This window comes from Entelurus aequoreus, linkage group LG18 (assembly GCF_033978785.1).
Source record: "Entelurus aequoreus isolate RoL-2023_Sb linkage group LG18, RoL_Eaeq_v1.1, whole genome shotgun sequence".
NCBI lineage: Eukaryota > Metazoa > Chordata > Actinopteri > Syngnathiformes > Syngnathidae > Entelurus > Entelurus aequoreus.
Window position 1 is genome coordinate 12,888,823 of NC_084748.1, and position 5,000 is coordinate 12,893,822.

At 33.8% G+C, this 5,000-nt stretch overlaps 1 protein-coding gene across 1 annotated transcript in view; it reads right to left on the reverse strand.

Annotated features, from left to right (window-relative positions):
- Positions 1-5,000, reverse strand: part of LOC133634279 (glutamate receptor ionotropic, NMDA 2A-like) — a 393,451-nt gene that overhangs the window by 50,264 nt on the left and 338,187 nt on the right. The window lies entirely within an intron of this gene.

A 5,000-nucleotide genomic window follows, 5' to 3' on the forward strand; every position in this document is an offset into this window, starting at 1 on the left:
ATCAATGATCAAATCAACGTCGTAACCCAACATTGAATAAACATCAAAAAGCATGTTGTTTCAATGTTGTATTTGTGTTGGAGAATTTTGGTTGGAAGATGATCAAATTTCAATGGTCAAATCGTCAGAACCCAACATTGAATAAACGTCGTCAAAAAGCATGTTGTTTCAACGTATTTGTGTTGTAGAATTTTGGTTGGAAAATGACCAAATATCAATGATCAAATCAACGTCTTAACCCAACATTGAATAAACATCAAAAAGCATGTTGTTTCAATGTTGTATTTGTGTTGGAGAATTTTGGTTGGAAGATGATCAAATTTCAATGGTCAAATCGTCAGAACCCAACATTGAATAAACGTCGTCAAAAAGCATGTTGTTTCAACGTATTTGTGTTGTAGAATTTTGGTTGGAAAATGACCAAATATCAATGATCAAATCAACGTCAGAACCCAACATTGAATAAACGTCGTCAGAAAGCATGTTGTTTCAACGTATTTGTGTTGTAGAATTTTGGTTGGAAAATGACCAAATATCAATGATCAAATCAACGTCTTAACCCAACATTGAATAAACATCAAAAAGCATGTTGTTTCAATGTTGTATTTGTGTTGGAGAATTTTGGTTGGAAGATGACCAAATTTCAATGGTCAAATCGTCAGAACCCAACATTGAATAAACGTCAAAAAGCATGTTGTTTCAACGTATTTGTGTTGTAGAATTTTGGTTGGAAAATGACCAAATATCAATGATCAAATCAACGTCTTAACCCAACATTGAATAAATGTCAAAAATCATGTTGTTTCAACGTTGTATTTGTGTTGTAGAATTTTGGTTTGGAAATGACCAAATTTCAATGGTCAAATCAACGTCAGAACCCAACATTGAATAAACGTTGTCAAAAGGTATGTTGTTTCAACGTTGTATTTATGTTGTAGAATTTTGGTTGGAAAATGACCAAATTTCAATGATCAAAATGAACGTCAGAACCCAACATTGAATAAACGTCGTCAAAAAGCATGTTGTTTCAACGTTGCATTTGTGTTGTAGAGTTTTGGTTGGGAAATTACCAAATATCAATGGTCAAATCAACGTCAGAACCCAACATTGAATAAACGTCGTCAGAAAGCATGTTGTTTCAACGTATTTGTGTTGTAGAATTTTGGTTGGAAATGACCAAATATCAATGATCAAATCAACGTCTTAACCCAACATTGAATAAACATCCAAAAGCATGTTGTTTCAATGTTGTATTTCTGTTGGAGAATTTTGGTTGGAAGATGACCAAATTTCAATGGTCAAATCGTCAGAACCCAACATTGAATAAACGTCGTCAGAAAGCATGTTGTTTCAACGTATTTGTGTTGTAGAATTTTGGTTGGAAAATGACCAAATATCAATGATCAAATCAACGTCTTAACCCAACATTGAATAAACATCAAAAAGCATGTTGTTTCAATGTTGTATTTGTGTTGGAGAATTTTGGTTGGAAGATGACCAAATTTCAATGGTCAAATCGTCAGAACCCAACATTGAATAAACGTCAAAAAGCATGTTGTTTCAACGTATTTGTGTTGTAGAATTTTGGTTGGAAAATGACCAAATATCAATGATCAAATCAACGTCTTAACCCAACATTGAATAAATGTCAAAAATCATGTTGTTTCAACGTTGTATTTGTGTTGTAGAATTTTGGTTTGGAAATGACCAAATTTCAATGGTCAAATCAACGTCAGAACCCAACATTGAATAAACGTTGTCAAAAGGTATGTTGTTTCAACGTTGTATTTATGTTGTAGAATTTTGGTTGGAAAATGACCAAATTTCAATGATCAAAATGAACGTCAGAACCCAACATTGAATAAACGTCGTCAAAAAGCATGTTGTTTCAACGTTGCATTTGTGTTGTAGAGTTTTGGTTGGGAAATTACCAAATATCAATGGTCAAATCAACGTCAGAACCCAACATTGAATAAACGTCGTCAGAAAGCATGTTGTTTCAACGTATTTGTGTTGTAGAATTTTGGTTGGAAATGACCAAATATCAATGATCAAATCAACGTCTTAACCCAACATTGAATAAACATCCAAAAGCATGTTGTTTCAATGTTGTATTTCTGTTGGAGAATTTTGGTTGGAAGATGACCAAATTTCAATGGTCAAATCGTCAGAACCCAACATTGAATAAACGTCGTCAGAAAGCATGTTGTTTCAACGTATTTGTGTTGTAGAATTTTGGTTGGAAAATGACCAAATATCAATGATCAAATCAACGTCTTAACCCAACATTGAATAAACATCAAAAAGCATGTTGTTTCAATGTTGTATTTGTGTTGGAGAATTTTGGTTGGAAGATGACCAAATTTCAATGGTCAAATCGTCAGAACCCAACATTGAATAAACGTCGTCAAAAAGCATGTTGTTTCAACGTATTTGTGTTGTAGAATTTTGGTTGGAAAATGACCAAATGTCAATGATCAAATCAACGTCTTAACCCAACATTGAATAAATGTCAAAAATCATGTTGTTTCAATGTTGTATTTGTGTTGTAGAATTTTGGTTTGGAAATGACCAAATTTCAATGGTCAAATCAACGTCAGAACCCAACATTGATTAAACGTTGTCAAAAGGTATGTTGTTTCAACGTTGTATTTATGCTGTAGAATTTTGGTTTGGAAATGACCAAATTTCAATGGTCAAATCAACGTCAGAACCCAACATTGAATAAACGTCGTCAAAATGCATGTTGTTTCAACGGTGTATTTGTGTTGTAGAATTTTGGTTGGAAAATGACCAAAATTCAATGGTCAAATCAACGTCAGAACCTGACATTGAATAAACGTTATCAAAAAGTATGTTGTTTCAACGTTGTATTTGTGTTGTAGAATTTTGGTTGGAAAATGACCAAATTTCAATGATCAAACTCGACGTCAGAACCCAACATTGAATAAATGTCGTCAAAAAGCATGTTGTTTCAACGTTGTATTTGTGTTGTAGAATATTGGTTGGAATATGACCAAAATTCAATGGTCAAATCAATGTTAGAACCTGAAATTAAATAAACGTAGTCAAAAAACATTGTTTCAACGTTGTATTTGTGTTGTAGACTTTTGGTTGGGAAATGACCAAAATTCAATGGTCAAATCAACGTCAGAACCCAACATTGAATACACGTTGTCAAAAAGCATGTTGTTTCAACGTTGTATTTGTGTTGTAGAATATTGGTTGGAATATGACCAAAATTCAATGGTCATATCAACGTATGAACCCAACATTGAATAAACGTCGTCAAAAAGCATGTTGTTTTAACGTTGTATTTGTGTTGTGGAATATTGGTTGGGAAATGACCAAATTTCAATGATCAAATCAACGTCAGAACCCAACATTGAATAAACGTTGTCAAAAAGCATGTTGTTTCAACGTATTTGTGTTGTAGAATTTTGGTTGGAAAATGACCAAATATCAAAGGTCAAATCAACGTCAGAACCTGACATTGAATAAACGTCGTCAGAAAGCCTGTTGTTTCAACGTTATGTTTAATTTGCTCAACATCAGGACCTAGTTCAACAAATTCTCAACGTTGTTTTCATGTCTTGTGCCTGCTGGGTTTACATTAGTTTTGGATGATACTAGAAATGTGGGTATCGATCCATTACCAAGTAGTTACAGGGGCAGTATCGGTCATACTATGCTGATACTGATCATTTGAATGATTACATTTTTGATCACAATTATAATCAAACAAAAACATTAATGAAATAATTAATGTGCTTCTTTAGTCCTTTTATCATCTTTTTATTTAATTTTGAGTAAAATCAAGTCAATGGCACAAAATTACTTAACATAAACAAAAACTATTATTGGTTCTTAATGAAATGTTTAGTTTTTTACCCGTAAAATCTAATTTCTGTAGTATCCACCATATATTGATATTATACTTGGTATTGTTCCTGTCAATTATTGCACCGATCCGCCAACCCGTTTACATTTGAGATGTCTAACTTAGCGGTTAGCATGGCTTATTGTATCTTCTATTGGTGTGTAGTGTAGCATGTTTAACTAGTCCTCATCTTCCAGTGATAATATTACTTGTAAGAAACCCTATTTTGCCACCATGGAGGCGAGGGTTAGTGGCTTAGATTAGTTGGCTTGTTGTGGGAAATAGCTAAAACATTTGAACCGATACAGTACCGATGTGGTACCAATTACTGGTACCTAGGGGTCAATATGAGTACTCAACGGTACCAATTTAGTGTTTTTTGCATGTGTTGATAAATATTAATTGTTTTTTATGTTAAATTTAAATTTTTATTGCAACATTTACTTGTTATATCTTGTTTTATCACCACATTTCTGAGTCTCATTGGCAAGTATGACATTAGGTTGCAAGTATAGTTGCAAGTCCAAGACGATAGATGGCAGTAGTGCTTAATTTTAGTCGGTTCAGTCTTTGCTCTCTGTTGCGCCCTACCAAGTGTTAATACTGTAAGTATTGTACTTATTAAGCACCAGCTGTTTGGTTATAACGTACATCTTACATTTTTAATCAACACATTGGGAGGTGTTGGAATCGCCGTGTAAAATTGCTCATTTTAATTAATCAGTACGTCAATAGCAAAGCCAATGTATATTAGCATCAAGCTAGCGCATTTTATAAATGGTGGAGCCTTACTTTACTTACGTTGGAGTGTTTTTTTTTTTTGTTGGCTTTGGAAATTGCAATTTTACCGACAGCAGTGGTATCCAAAATAAGGCCCGCGGGCCAACCGCGGCCCGCCGGCATCTTCAATTTGGCCCGCGATACGTTATGAGTTTATTAAGGAATCTGTCCCCACGGAGTGTTATCAAATCAATTTTAAACATCTGACAAACTTATTGATGCAACTTTGTCTAATTCTTGTGGGCAACCAGAGTAATTCAGGTCAATGACCACAAATTGTATTTAAAGTGGTATCAGCACATCATTTACTTATATGACCCAATCCAAACAAGCTTCCCTA